At 34.2% G+C, this 16,794-nt stretch overlaps 2 protein-coding genes across 2 annotated transcripts in view; one reads left to right on the top strand and one right to left on the bottom strand.

Annotated features, from left to right (window-relative positions):
• LOC145676538 (putative ATP-dependent DNA helicase HFM1) overlaps positions 1 to 16,794 on the bottom strand; it is a gene marked incomplete at its 3' end in the record, with an annotated part of 337,334 nt that overhangs the window by 230,356 nt on the left and 90,184 nt on the right. The gene's annotated exons all lie outside the window — the stretch shown is intronic.
• Positions 12,144 to 16,794, top strand: part of LOC145676539 (pro-resilin-like) — a 41,609-nt gene continuing 36,958 nt past the window's right edge. Inside the window, exon 1 of the mRNA XM_081747368.1 lies at positions 12,144 to 12,295. The gene's annotated coding sequence lies outside the window, so the exon portion shown is untranslated. The remainder of the gene's footprint in view (positions 12,296 to 16,794) is intronic.

The raw sequence follows: 16,794 nt of genomic DNA, 5'->3' as shown, positions 1-16,794 counted from the left end.
AGCTTGTTGATTTGCTACTCTTCACAACGAGTACAAGCACAAGATGTTGCGTCATATCTTCAATGAACCTGCATGGTGCACATGAAGGAAACATAAATAATTGAATTTTACATAAAACACATGTTTTCTCCAACTATACCAAATAAAGGAGTTCAAAGCGATCAACTTAAATCACTAAAAATCACGAAAAACTTGCAAAAATGCTCGCGATTTTTCTCTCAACGTGTTACAGAAGTGCAAAAGTTGGAAAACACACATTGCAATAGCAAGTTGATATTTTTAATTAAAAGTTTAAACTTGTTCTTTTTCCACGGATTAGCGATAAGATCAGTTGTAGTTTCATGGTCGGCTGCTAATGTTTTCCGCTTTAATCATTTAAGAAAGGAGAATCAGAAAAGAGAAAAATCTTAAGAGATATAACTCTTGCAATTTATTGTAAGTGATAACACTTTATATTACACGTCATGGAACAAAACTTCTTTCTTAAAGAGTCCTTCCTTGAAACTGTACAGCTGAAAGATGCTTTCATGCAACAAAGAAGCATGCATAACTTTGAAAAATGTCATGAGATCCTACGCACGGTTGAATAAGGTATCCACAATAATACATAGAAGAAATAATTGACGTAAGCTACTCCGCCTGGCACCGAAAACATTAATAAGAGTGATTGGAACATTTACAATCTACTGACTTTTCATGAAACTTGCTTGCATAAGTTGGAAAACACTGAAATTCTGGATCTTACTTCCCCGAAAGTCACCCGTAAGTTATAAGTAGTATGAAAGTCATTGTTAGGATTGTGTGTCACTGTTAGTAGAAATTAAACAACAGATATAATCTGCTACTTTATATATATATATATATATATATATATATATATATATATATATATATATATATATATATATATATATATATATATATATAATGAAAGTGACTATGTTTGTGATTTTATACCTCTTGAATCACCCGACCAATCACAACCAAATTTTCAACATAGAGGAGGTTCAGGCCTGGAATATTTGTCATCATTTCACTTTGGCGGTGCAACTTAGGGGAAGGGGAGGGTATATATATATATATGATGATCAAAGATGTCCGATATTAGTGTCGAATCCATAGTTTTCAGGGTCGCTGAGACAAACAGTGACACTTCCGATGCCTTTTAAATGCAAATTCACTCCTTTATGACCAAACTAAAACGTGTTCTCTCCGTACGAAGAATGGGTATTCTGCAAGTAGTGTATATTTCTTCATACATCATAAATAAATTAATAAATAAAATATATTCCAGCAGAATATAAACATAACTACCAACTGAATCAGATTGGCAATGAACGACGTATTTTCAACAAAACTGCATGAGAAGTTTGTGAGAAAATTGGCTGAAAGGAAAAAAATCACTCTGAGAAGTGAACTTTTCAAGAGAAATTTTAAAGGTAACCAAGAAAGTACTGTCGTTTTTTGTATAGGTCTGTATTAAATTGCCCCTCACACCGTGCGGTGAATGGAATGGAGATAAGGTGAAGGTCAGTTACTGGTATGGGTATATCCAACATATATCCAACATACTACCTGGTTGTGGACCGAACACCACACACCGTGAACACCGTGAACATGTGTAAGAACAGAGTGAACATGGAGTCTCCACAGAGCGTCATAAGCGCGTCAGGCGAACAGCGGCCAGACATGTGAGGAACTGGGGCTACAATTGAATGTGAGTGGAGAAACTTTTCGGCAGCACCTCCACCAACTTAGGAACCACTACAAGTTGGGTCGATGGGTTCCACATGATTTGACTCCGGGCCAGAAAGCAAGGCGAGCAGACACCTGTGTTTCTTTGCTGTCTCGTCAGAGGGAGGAGCCATTTGTGGAGGACAGGATGTTGACATGTGATGAGAAGTGGGTCCTGTACGAAGCTCCACGGCGCCATCATCATTGGTTAGCATCCCATGAGCCGGTTCCAAAACAGCCGAAACCAGCGCTGCACCAGAAGAAGGTCCTCCTGTGTGTTTGGTGGACTGCTCGCGGCATCGTGCATCAGGTTCAGAGCAACAATGCAACTGTGTACTGTCATCAGTTGAGCCGTGTTCAAGAAAAACTCAAAACTCTGGAGCCAGCACTTGTGAATCGCAAAGGGGTCCTCCTGTTACAGGACAATGCTAAGACCCACGTGGCTAGGATGACATGGGACACCGTTCTACGCCTTGGATGGGGAACACTATTGCATCCGCTATACTCCCCAGACATTGTACCGTTCGATTACCACCTGTTCCATTTATTGGAGAATCACCTTAGAGGACGCCCTGTTCATATCCCTAGTAGAGGTGCAAAATGCACTTGATATCTTCTTCGCTTCACGACCCACCAAGTTCTACCACAATGGAATCCATGGCCTTCCAGAACGTTGGAAGAAGGTCGTCGATGCTGATGGGGGCTATTTTTGATCTTTCAGGTACGTTTTAGATGACATATTGATGTTCGAAGGAGGTGGGTGAAAAGCGACAGAACTTTCTTGGTTACCTTTATTAATGGCATGTTGTAAAGTTAGTGAATTATTTGTTTATGAAATATAGACATATTCTCTTGGGCCGTTTTTAAGAAAGATGGCCTAGACAAAATGAAAATAAAAAAAGAGTAAACTACCTTTTGCTATTTTATTTAAACAAAATTACGCTACATTCTAGAGATGTTAATTAAATATTTACTATGATTGCTAATGAAATATTTTGAAACCGATAGGGTGGAATTATTAATGGAGTATTTATTTATGAAATATGAACAAATTCGGCTGAATCACTTCCAAAAAAACACATCCTTTTTATATATTTTAAAGCTTCTGTAAAGAACCCTTATTTTGTTGAGTATGAAGGAAAGTAGAATAGTGCAGCTTATATAAACCTTATTTTTAAAACTTACAATACACTGTACCTTCTAGGCGATTGTATATACATGACCAAAGAATGAACGGACAGACATTTAAAAATAACTTTTCAAACAAGTAAGGTTCACAAAATGTGTAAATCTATTGAAATTTCAAATTTGATTTTCACACGATCAAAATGCTTTCCTTCTCCAATCTACTTTCGAAAAAATATGGTAATATTGCATCAAATTAATATATCAGTTTCTTCGCTTCATATTACAAACTGTTTCATATTGACCTAGTAGCTCTACGATCAAGAAATACCATCTCTTCTTCATGCGTCCTTATTTGAATTCAATGCAAGAGATAAAATGTGAATAAAAAAGGGTCTATCGAAAATAAGTTCAATGCCGCGCACTGAATTTCTTTTATCACCTTACTTATTATAAATTGATAATTGTATGTGAGCCGCATAAGTGAAAGGTACATTTTACATCTTCTAATCCTATCACTTTCTCTTAGAAATGAAAACATTGCTATAAACTTTTAATGTTGCTGGATGCAATGCATTAAGTGACTAAGGTCATTATTTTGGCAAAGTATAACCTACTCAACTATAATTGGATTCAGCTTTACAAAGAAATTAAAGTAGGTTCAATCTACAGTGACCACTTTGGCACTTCTCTATACAGTATTCAGAAACTCTGTGAACCTAAGTGCATAGATTTCTAGGCTATCGATCTAATATATAATTTTCTGGAGTTAAAAATATCAAAGCTAGTTTCTTTCCTAGATTTTTCTTCGTTGATTGTTTTTCAAGTATTTGGAATTTTGTCCAAATGTTGATCGACCAACTTATTCACGCAATAAAATCCTGAACTCAGCCATCACTACGCAGTTTGTTTTTATTTGAAGCTTATCTTATTGATTTCCCTTTGAAATAGGCTTTGTTATTTCTAAAACTTCATGTTAGATTATGAACTCTCCTCGCTGGTCTGCGACTGGTGCGCACGACTTTCGTTCCGGGTTTAATCTTTACTGGGAGAGTATGGAACGCACTAGTACTATGGAACGATTCCACCTTAAACCGTAGATCAACACCTCATGCAGCCTCAGTGCTGAAAAGGGACGTTAAACTTCAAGGGCGTTAAATGTTAAAATTGTTAGATTATGAACCTTCGACAAGCTTATTCTTCAGATAAACAGATCGGAATTCTGTGAATCTTTTCCCTACAACAATTATTTCCAACTGGTTTGACGTGGTTACTAGCGTTACGAAGACTATGGTCGTGTGCAGAGAGAATTGTGCACAGTTAAATAGACCTCAAACATGGAAAATATTTGATAATTCAAAAAAGTTAATTTTACTATGAACAAATTCTCCCGTGTGTACCTCTAAATAATATTAGCAACCCCTCCTTTTGTGCCATTCATATTGGATATGTGCAAGATAATGATGCAAACACTCATCATATAGTACATTATGTACCTTTATGTTCAACGATTCCAAACGACTATCGATTATAATAAAATTCTACCTCTATTCTTTTGCTTTCCTAATAAATTCTCAACATCTGAAATAAAACATCATTTGTAGTTCATGATACATAAAAAAAAAAAAAAATCATAATCCATAATCCACAAGCTTAGGTTGAAGCCATACAAGTTCATATTAGCTACCTGATGACCTGGCTTATTTTCTTTTGGGAATGTTTAAGATCTTTGGTGCATGTATCATGTACGCTTACTGAATCGAACTAGGTAGACCTGCTGGGCGATCACTTAGCTCTATTCCACATGCTTTTTTATCATCCGAGTGGAAACGGAATGTACAAACAAGACGCCCGCTCCTGTCACAAATCGATTCGAGGAGCATTCCACTGACTTCTCCAGTGCTAAAATGGCCACTGGAAGCCCAGAGTTAAGTTCAATTAAATACCTCTGTGATATTCTGGAAAAAGGTCTGCAAGCATAATATCTACCACAAGCGTCCTTACCCTATCTGATTTGTGGGAATTTCTGGAAGACGTCCGGCAAGCCCTATTTTCTGACCACTACCGTAGACTTGAATCCATTCCTCGACGTGAAGCAGGCTAAAGAAGCAGCAACTCGTTATTAGGAAACCCTAATTCAGTGGCACTTTAGAGTGCAAAAAATTATTGCATGCACAAACTTAATTATCTGTGACCTTGCAGTTTACAAAATTAAGGTTTAATTTTCATATAATAAGATATTCATTTCTTTTCTTTCGAACATGAATTTTCATAAATTCAATCTGATAAAAAATCATATAGCTATATATGTATAAAGGCGTACCAATATCTTTTGCGTCCTCAACTAAACGCTATTTCCCAAAGCTACAATTTTTAGAATCGGCCTTCCCCTCTAAGCTCTTGCAATAAAACTTTGTACAGATATAAAAATAATTGCTATTCTCAAAGTAGATTTTGCACAAAAGTACAACATATGTAGCTACTAAAAATTACTTTGGACTGCTCTTACGTCTGCCTTACTGAATTCGTGCAAGTGATTGGCATTATTGTGCATTTTTATTTCAAAACATCGCCATTTACCAAGCCTTGAAGTCCACTGGTTCAAAAAGAAAAAAAAACATAATATTCATAATACTAAAGAACTTCCTCTCTCTCACCTGCAGGCTGAAGTTGTAATTGAGGAGGTAATAATCATTGATGATACCACAAATGTCCAAGTGGTGATCTAGCATTACACCAGAAATGATCTCAATCCACAAAGTAAGATTTGTATGAGGATGTAGTTCTCGAAACTTTCATAGAACAGATTGTTAACATTTTAAAAATTATATGATATTTCAAACTAGTTATGGGTCATATTAATAATGAAAATATCAGTATAATAACTCAAACTATTAATTGCATTTATCCTTAAAAAATGAAACACGTGAAATATATTTTAACAATTTCGTGTGAATCGTTTTATTTTTTACTTATGTGAATATTTAAGTTTGATGCCAAATGTGGTGCAAATAAACATGTAGAGAAAAAGAATAGCTAACTGAAGCCACATCTTTTTAAGTCCATTGCTAAGGGTGCTAAGGGGTGACCAGGACTGCTTAGCGTCCCTTTCAGGAGCGAGGCTATATGAGACGTGGACCTACAGCTTAACGTGGGATCCGAATCACATGAGCTCCCACCAGGAATCGAACCGGTTCTCTCACGCCAAATATATGTTTAAAACAGAAGCAGTGAAGGAGGTTCTATGTTTCACTTCGTTAGATAATTATACCCACAATCGATTTCATAGTGAAACGGAATAATGAACCCACATTAAAATTTTAGTATTTCAGATTCACTTTTTCTTCGAGAGAAGGCGGCAGGTTTTTCTTTCTTTCTTAACTTGACAGCTTTGTTGTCATGATGTTTCTTTTTTGTTGATTTAATAGCGATTCCTTGTATTCCTGAAGGAAGTATTTAGTCGTTTCTCACTTTCAGAAATTGAAGTGTTTTACCGGAAGCATCATTACACTTAATTTGCTAATCTGGCTGTTCTAGAGTTGCCACATTTTGGAAACCCTAAAGCAGGACACGCTAATCGAACACGTACAGATCACTGGTTTCTCAAACTCAAATTCGTACATGCAACAATTTACTACTAATAATAGAAATATATATAAAGAGTGGCTCAAAAGTAAGAATAGTGTCCCGTACTGGTCATGATATTTTATACCATTTAGTTATTGTTATGGGGGGCGCGGTGGCTCAGTGGTAGAGCGTTCACCTCTGGTGTTTGGGGTCCCGGGTTCGATCCCAGCCCCCGCCAAGTGAACTTTGTGGTGGACAAACACCGTGTGCGTGGGTTTTCTCGGGGTTCTCCCGTTTCCTCCCACTTTCTTCATTCCACCATTTCACTCATCTCTCATCATCACCGTCTCCTTTAGCCTAACCGGCATAACCGTGGGACGTAAAACTCAAAGATTTCATTTCATTTTTTAGTTATTGTTATCCATACAGGTATTGACTTAGTTTCTTTCTTATCTGTTCTTAATTTATTTTCACTTTTACCTTAAACTTGGAACAAACCAAAGCAAATAAATTCATTATCTTAATAAATTAAAATGTCATACTTGACCGATGCTGGTCTGTATACCTACTTTTGGGCCACCCTGTACATAGTTATTCATGAATGAAAATTTTAAACCGAAAACACACGAAACACAAAAACTTGTAACGTCAGCTTGTTGAAGGGTTAGTTGAACAGAAATTATGAACCATTGAGCTGGTCAAAGAATGTGACAAATTTTAGCGAGAATCATTTCCATATTTCGATAGTCATAAGATACACATTTTAAATCAAAATCAAAAACAAATATCACTAAGAATTTACGTCGTATATTTTGTGTTTTGGATGATCTGGCATCCCATCATATATGCATCCCTTTTAGATGCAATTTGGGACGCTGAAAATATTCTCACGATTCGGGATTACCCGAATGATTCGGGAAATGTGGCAATCCTAGGCTGGTCTAGTATTTCTTTTCTTAATGAAAATTCTAGATGGTTTTGTTTTCCCCAGACAGGCATAATTCATATTCACTTGATAGAACTATGTATTCATTTTATAATTTATTTTCAATTTCTAAAAGCTGCTAAAATCACATGAAACCCGTGCTAATTGTTCAATGCATTCAAGCGCTTTTGTTTCTAGGGAAATTGTGTTTCATATTAATATAAATTTTGTACTAAGAAACTTTGAACATAAGTTAAACTCAGCTTAGTCCTCAAAAAAAAAAAAAAAAAAAAGATTTAATGTTATATTAAAATGGTCACTTTCCTTCGAAATTTGAAGATTTTTTTTGTGCTTTCACTTTTGATCAAACTTTAGTCAAAATCACATCTTTTATTTTTTTCACTGGGTATATCTAAAAATGCAGAAGAATAAGTTTCTACATTGAATGGAAAGTTTCGACTAAGAAATATTGCATATATCTATGTCTATAAATTTTCTTCAATGCAAATATAGGAACTGGCAAAACGAACCTGGAAGATCTTGCATTGATAGATAATTACTCAAACTTTCCTATTCCTAAACTCATGAAAACAGCTCGTAATGGGCGTTGACGATCTCCAGTTCATGTCACTACGATAGAAGTACATGTTTAAGAAAGCAGAACAAGGAATTAAGAAAGAGAATTGCCTATAATTCTTCTTACAAAAGCTGATTTGAATGTAGACACGATTTTATGGTCCACGTTTCAACAAAGTCACAGTTACCATCAACGGGAAGAAGCTAAAAGTTGGAACCATAAAATCATCTGGAATTGTCCACACAAAATCTCTTGTTGCAAGCCCACACGCATCACAAGGTATAACTGACTCAATATATTGAAATAAAAGTAACGAAACGTTACTAGGCAAGTAGCATTCTTGTTTGAAGAAAGAAGTTTTCATTCCATTGCAACTAATCTACTTGCAGGAAGTACAACGCCTCAGGTACGAACCCAATAGCAAGGTTTGAGTTCCAATTCCCGTTCTTTATAACTTTAGTAAGGAGACAAAACAAATCAATCGTCATTAACGGTGTTGGGTACCTACGCTATCCTTACATTTTAGCCTATCGATTTATACGCTGAATTTATTTTTCTGATTGCTTTGAATGAATTGGAATTTTAATTATGTGAACTTAATGATCTTTTTTTCTACAAGTGTAGTTAAATGTTCCTTGAGTTTTGAAAATATTTTGAATGTACATATAAACGTCAATCAAAATGTTTCAAAAATGAATTTGCATTACAGACAAATTTACTTTTATTACTTAAAATTAAATTTGATAATTAACTATTGATAAAATAAATTTGATAATTATATGCAACAAAACTTAATTTGCACGAAGTAAGGGATATTTAAAAGATTCTGAGATATCAGTAAAATCAAACCATTAAATTCCTGTTCATTTCAAAGTAAACAAATAAAATAAAATAAAATAAAAAATATCTTTTTAAAAAACATAGCTATTTTAAAATATGTTCGTTCAAAAACTAACAATTTAAAACAAATCGTACTAAAAGAAAAAGTATTCTGTTTTTTTAATATACGATAAAACATCGATTGGATGATTTGCGAGGGGATGATCCGCAAATGCCGCGAAAATTTCGTTAACCCTGCTGCATTATTGTTTACTGTTCTTTATTGTTTTTGTTACAGTAAGTATTATTTTTGGTCTACTGTTTTTTATTTTAGTGATTTAGATGTAGAGCAAACGTTTCTGCTGCACTGTACTGTACATATTTTAAAAATTTTATTGTTTTTTGTACAATAAAACAGTTTTTATGCAGATTTTGTGTGTGTGTGTGTGTGTGTGTGCACCTCATTTTTAGTCTTCTTCGGGTTATCCGCGATTTTCGCTAAGGTGCCCTTGCAACCCAATTCTGCGGATAATCTTGGGTCTACTTTATATATTTATGTATGACCATAGAAAGAAAAACATGTGGAGCGTTGTTATAGAATCATTTGACAAATTCTTTCAATCTGATGTAATACTATAATATAATATTATTATAACATTCTTTTATATTATTTATATAAATTAAGGTATCTTATATATTGCATTACATGAGAATTGAAGAATTTATACATTGATTGTATAAATTGTAATTTGTAGATTGATTTATACAAGAGCGCTCCCGATACTTTTCTTTTTAGTTATCCTTAAATACATTTTTAAAATTAATTTTCTTCAAAACAGAATACATTTTTATATTTTAGTTTGTTCGCTATTTTCTATAACGAAAGCATGTTCTTTAAAACATATTTTATTTTATAGAAAGCATGCTTTTTAAAATATTTTTATTTTATTTTCGAGTTTATAGTCTTAATTAAATACTGATACATTTTCTACAGTTATAGAACTTTGTTCCTTTTCGACATACTTGCCAAGACTCGATGTCTGTTGGCACTACAATATATCTCAGGAAGAGATTAAGAAACTTCTTAATATATATATATATATATATATATATATATATATATATATATATATATATATATATATATATATATAGATAGATAGATAGATAGATAGATAGATAGATAGATAGATAGATAGATAGATATTTAGATATCTATTGGCCCGTTCGTCCCTACGTCCCGACGTAAATGTGTGCGCTTGTCAAGAAGGTATAACATTCAACGCATCATCATTAAATTTTAAAGTTAAGATTTTCCTAAGATTCTCTTGGAGGCTTCGAGTGTCATTTAATTGAAAATGTTATTAAATGAACTTACTTTTGTTTTTAACCATGGGCGTCATTTAATACAAAATGCCATTTAATACAAAATCCTATTAAATGAACTTATTTTTGTTTCTAAGCATGAGTGTCATTTGGGGCTTTAGGGAAGCGATTAACCCCTTAGTTTTAGATCTATATACATTTTAGCCAATAGTGTACTAATGATAAAGTGAAACTGTTTATATTAAAGAATCTTCCTCCTCTCCCCAATCAAAACCTAAAAGCTGTTGCTGTTTTTATAGTGTAGAAATTTGAATACCTGGCACTTATGACGTCATAAACTAACCGCTCAAATATCTAACGAATAGGAAAATACATGGAAGCACTTCGTAGTTCGTTTCATAGCATTTTGTAAATAACATCACTTTCTAATTTTGACCTTCTTTATCACCTTTAAGTTATTCCGTAAACAACTAACGATCATGACACAAGTAAAAAGTGTCCATGCTTGGATAAATTTATAATTGCCTTTTTTCTTTAAATCTTGATTTGAGGACCTAAATCTAATGGAACTATTTTCAAATATACCTGTTCGTGGAGTTACGAGAAATATTACATCAAAATTGGGATATTTATATTAGAAATTTAAGATCACTTTTCTAGGCATCCTATGGATGCGTAAGCTTAAAATTAATTCCATTGGATTTAACGTTCTAAAATTAATATATAATAAAACGTGCAATCAGAAATGTATCGAACCGTAAATGTTTTCCCTATTCGCATAAGCAGTACTTCAAAGATCCCAATCTGTTTGTGACAAAGTTTGCAACCTGCACATTTTTTAAAGGAAATTTTCCAAAGATTGCACAAGCATTTTTTAATTTTTTTTATTTAATTTATTTTTTTAACGAAATGAATATTTCAAATATATATTATTGATTTGAAGACTGGAACAAGAGTATATTATATGCAAATAAAAGACACGACTAGGATTCCAAATTTCAATGACAGCACATGCTAATTTCTTCCACTTATTTAAATGTTGAAATGAAATATTTCAGTTTAACGTCATAGGTTTATATTCTTTAGTCTAAGGGAAACGTTGATTAAGGCAAGTAAATAACGATGAAATAAGTGGTGGAATGAGATGGTGGGAATAAACGGGAGAACCCCGAGAAAACCCACGGACACGATGTTGCCCACCACAAACTTACTTGGCCGGGGATCGAACTAGGGGTCTACGCACTACAGGTAAGCGCTCTACCACTGAGCCACCGGTTCTGCTTGTTTAGATTTTTGATCCTTTCCTTCACAACCAATCAGAACGCGCAAAATAACGTATTCAAGGTATATCTCATCTTCTTCCCCAGAAAAAGAACACTAATAATAATAATAATAATAATAATAATAATAATAATAATAATAATAATAATAATAATAATAATAATAATAATAATAATGTATAGTAGTAGTAGTAGTAGTAGTAGTAGTAGTAAGAACTATCTCGATTCTAGCCTTAGCATCCTGATGTAGATGACATGTGTTCGAATCTCGGAGATAAAGTTTAGTGTCTTTCTTTGTTGCTCCTGCAACCACATTTTAAATGGAAAGGAAAACGGTATTTAAAAAGCATGTATGTCTTAAAACAACAGGAAAAACGTAAGGATGATGAAAAAGGGGTGAAAGAGTTGATCCGTGACCATTAAAACCAACACCAAGTGCATTGCCAATGAACCACCGTAAAATTCATGATTGGCAATGAATCTGCCATTAGCGAGTGCAATCGAGTGCAGACTAGTAGGCGGCGCGCGGCGGGATCTTATACGATGGCTATGCCGAAAGCTAATTATATTTAAAAAGAGAAAAAAGACTGCCGTGACTGTTTACTTTCCTTTCTTTTTCGTTGTGACGTCTTCTTTTTCTTTCTTTCTTTCTTATTAGTATTATTTTTATTCGTTCTCTTCTCATTTCACGCTCTATGAAGGAAGTCATCCCCTTCTCGTCATACGTCGCATCCAAAAATTCCAACCAATGCTGTTCACTTTCACTTCCCTCGCGAACTGTTAACCTTGCCCTGCAAAAGCCCCGCACGGATTGGCTTGCTCGGATAATGGCTGCGAATATATATACTTGGCGGTCTCATCCAACTTGCTGTACAGTTTTATATTTCTTTATTTAACTATTCCTTCGGAAGAGAAGTGTTTTTATTTTATCCATAGGTGCTGGTAAGTGGATCTCATCACTAACAATACACAGTGTGTTTCTCTTACACAATGTCAGTGGATTATCTGGAGAACGGATTCTTGTGCCTGGGATTTGTCAGCGACAAATATACTTGAATACATTTCTTTTTAAAGCTGTGTAATAACAATTTGTTTAAGAATACGTGGACGTTGTGATTGTGATTTAAAGTATAAAACCCGGAATGGTTAACAACATTACAAATCTACAAATTTTTAAAGTGCATTTCTCACCCGGGAGTCAGGACACAAAAGAAATATTACACTACCAGTGAATTCTGTATTTTGTTACTGAATGTCTACAAAGCCCGTGAGTGGCCCAAGGAATTTTGGACGCAATTGTAAAAGTGAAATTTTCTACGTTTTCCCTTCCCCTATGTAAATCTTTTATTTATTTATTTATTTACTTAGATTCCTTGTAGATTTCTTAATTCAAATTTTCTATTAGCATTAGCTGACTCTTGAAACGGAGACGGATTAGGATAGCGTAACTTTGGCTTTTAAACTCTCAATATCTTTACATTACTTAAAATACAGTTTTCCTTCTCCCCAAACTAAGCAAGAATATGTTTAGTTCCATTATAAGCATAGCTAAATTCTTTCTTTTTCTTTTTTCTTTTCTTTTCTTTCTTTTTAACTTTAGGAAAGATTTTAAAGAGATTCATGCTCACATCTTTAGTTTAACTTCAAGGAAAGATTCAACAATCAAAGTACATTCATTACTTATAACTATTTAAGTATAATTTCCATTACTTTTAATTGTTGTACTTAATAGTAGGAGCATAGTGGTCATACTACCTATTCCTTGGGCCACTTCTTATTTCACACGTAAACATATAAGGAACGAGGAAAATCAATCTCTTGTTTCAGAAAAGAATTTTGAATGTAATACTACTTTCTTTACTCTGAAATTCTAGGAAACAAAAAATCGTTTCATAAACTCTGTATAGCTGTATAGCCTTTTTGATGGTGTAGTAGCTAGCGCGCGCGCCTTTGATGCATGGAATCTCGGGTTTGATTCCCGGTGGAAAAGTATCAAGACTATCAACATTTAAACTCATTGCGGTGGTTTAGATTCCACCTTAAACTACAAGTTCACATCTGATACTGTCTTGATGCTGAAAGAGACGCATACATTCTATACTCTCTCTTTTCTAATGATTTTCTTCCTATCTTTGGAAATATATAATCTAACTATGGTTTCTCAATCTGTGGTGCGCAAGCCGCTGCTCGGTGGTACGTACGACTTCTGATGTTATGGTATGACATGGTATGGCAGCACCTCAGTTGAAAAAGTTTGAGAACCTCAGAAAGCTAATGATCTGAAATCACGAACTACTATATATCAAACTCAAATTTCTGAAGGATTCAATAAAAAAAACATACAAAAACAATTTTTAAAATATTTCTGAGTAAAATCAAACTAACTAATCTATTTTCAAAGAAAGTTTCTTAGATGGTAAAACCTTTAGGTAAACATGTTCCCCATGTCAATTTGAGATGGGGAAACGACTTCTTTCTCGTTTTGAAATGAAGATATGTGTAATTTTGCAATTGATATAGGGTACTTTTGCAATAGATATATGCCATATAATCAGTAGAAGTTAGAAAGTAACACACAGTTTAGAGATATCAGATCTATTTCTCTGAATTGTGAACGTTGAATCTTCAATTTTCTTACCCATTTTCATTTCATTGTAAGAAATAAGCTCCAAATGAATATCTATTCTATATTGCAAGTTATTTACATTTGCATAATACCGTAAAACAGTTCCTTTTTTTTAGAAGATCTGAAATTCGAGTCTCAATTTCGTCTATTTCATACTTTTTTTTACATGAAAGTACGAAAGAATGCAATAATTAGAAATGAGTTTTCTTTTAAACATTATTTCGTTTTGTCTGGTGATGTGACAGAGTTAACTGAGAATAATCATATAGATCTAACGGTAGTATTTCACGAATGGTGTAATAATAAGGTATATTCTCTTACTGATATTAACAATTATAACCAAAGTACGACTTTTATTTTGCAGATGAAGTAATGATTGTTTTAAAATAATAATGTAAAGTACATTTTGAGTGCATGGGCTAATAACTTTTTCAGTTTAACGTCCTACGATTATGCCCATTAGGCTAAGGAACACGGATAATTAAGGCAAGTGAATGATAATAGAAGAATTGGAGGAATGAGAAAGTGGGAGGAAACGGGAGTACCCCGAGAAAACCCACGGACATGATGTTGTCCATCACAGACTTACTTGGCCGGGGATCGAACCAGGGACCCCATGTACCAGAGGTAAGCGCGCTACCACTGAGCCACCGTGCCCCCTATTTAGATATAGATTTCTTTGCTTCTATCACACCAAGAAAATGTAGGAATGATAGCTACAAGTAAGGCAAGGATTAATTCTTCAACTCAGGAGAAGAATAACAATATAGTATATATGATAAAATCAAACTGTAAATTACATAATCATCATGATCATAGGTATTCTGCTATTATTGAATCTAATTGCTGCAAAGCTCCCATGCATCACTTCGTCTTTACGTAGAGATTTTCTGTTTTCACACCGTACATCAACTCCATCTTCTTTCAGATCCTCCCTCTTTTTCCTTTTATCGTATTTTCTCGCACGTTCCTCGTGATCAAGTTCTTTCTCAGTTAATATCTTAACCAGTTTCTCTTTCTTTTTCTAATTACACCTAAAACCTTTATTTTCTCCCCCATATCTAATATTTTCTCATTCGTTTTCCGCTTAACCTCACTCTATTAATGTGAAATATCATGACTAGCATAAGAATGCCTATGTTCTGAGTCAAAGTGAATTATACATTCAAATTCAGAGAACATCGAAATCACAAAATTAGCGTACAAAAACTAATATCGTTCTTTCCTGATCAATGTCGGGATACCACCTTAATTGAAAACTTCTTCTTTTCCTTCTTCTTTCCATCATATAGGTTTATTGCTTATACTATTTTTTTATATATCTTTATTTCGGTTATTTCCAAAGAATAATAAAATAATTCCATGTAACAATTTTCCTCAATATGAAATTCAATTATATTCTACTTGTATGTACACAATCAACGTTGCTTATGTACTACACTTCTGGTTGACATTAAAGCAATTTCAAGAATATTTCCGTCAATACATAATTCACTTTTGTCAACGTTTGTTCAGCTAACCAGAATTTCTGTCCCAAAGATGTCTATTTAAGCGACTTCGGAGTGACAATAGACATGAATATAAAGTAGGGGACATTTTCATGGTCCCTACATGCCAAAATAGTTATTTTTGAAAGTCCATCTAACTATTCGTCTCTTTGTTCATTCTTTCTTTGAAAAACCGAACTGAATTCAAATATGACATTTAACGTCCCATGGTTATGTCATGTAGACTAACAGATGATCATTGCAAGTGACGGGCACGATGTTATCCACCACAAACTCACATGATCAGGGATCGAATAAGAGATCCCTCGGATTGGATATGAGTGCTTTACCTCTGAGCCATTGTGTCCCTGACATTTTTTTTTTTTTCGTTTCGACGCATGTGATTTCTTATCATTTTTAAAATTTTTGACCACCTATTTGTCTTTCGAAAGTTCGAAAGCGTTTCAGCCCATAAAGAATTGTAGATGGGTTTTAGCTTGATGTGTTGTCAGTACATCGTCCCCCAGTATTATTATTTCTAGCCTTCTAGATCGGAGTCTGCTACCTCTTAAGTCAAATACGAGAGTAAGTCTTCCTCTTCGCAATTGTCTTACAATGTCTACTGAACACCTAAAATTGCTTCACCGTGGAGAATCAAATGCAGCAAGATCACGCATACAGAAATTTCGCAGGCTAAGCAAAATGGATAATTGCCCAGCAAAAAAAGAAAAGAAACAATAGTGCATTCAGTGCAATGTACAATTTTAGCAAGTGTCTTTAACACTTAGATTCGGTCCTAATTTTATATTATCTCTAGTGTCCACTTCTCGTCCGTAAACAGCTGCATTCCCAGGTTCGACTTCCAGTGGGAGCACAAACACTTGGGCAGAAACCCAGGTAGTGTTTTGATCCCCTTTTCAAGCTGTAACACTTGCCTCATGTAGATTAAATACTAAAGATGATAGTTAAGCCCCAATCAATCAGCCTTAGTAAAGTAGAACAAGCGATGCCTAATTTGACTGACTTACAGTGTTAATCGAATCAAAACATCTTAGGTATGGGGCAGGATGATTTTCAAAAAAGAAATATATGACAATAGTGAACCTTCATGCCTGTACCGTTACAGCATTAATCCCTTCCCACAAATTCCACCTATACCCTCCAAGACTCAGCTACGCCACCCACAATTTTATTCACAGACCTTGCTCTTTTTTTTTTTTTTTTTGCGTAGTTGCGGTGTCCGCAGGATGGCTTTTGTTTATAGTCTTTCTTCCTCTTAATATCAATTAAATATTACATTGTATTATCTTGTTTTGACTGTATTCCAT

The sequence above is a fragment of the Thermobia domestica genome, unplaced genomic scaffold, assembly GCF_964235325.1.
Source record: "Thermobia domestica unplaced genomic scaffold, izTheDome1.hap1.1 HAP1_SCAFFOLD_203, whole genome shotgun sequence".
Lineage (NCBI taxonomy): Eukaryota > Metazoa > Arthropoda > Insecta > Zygentoma > Lepismatidae > Thermobia > Thermobia domestica.
Note: the sequence above shows the minus strand (reverse complement) of the source record. Positions and strands in the feature narration are given on the sequence as shown.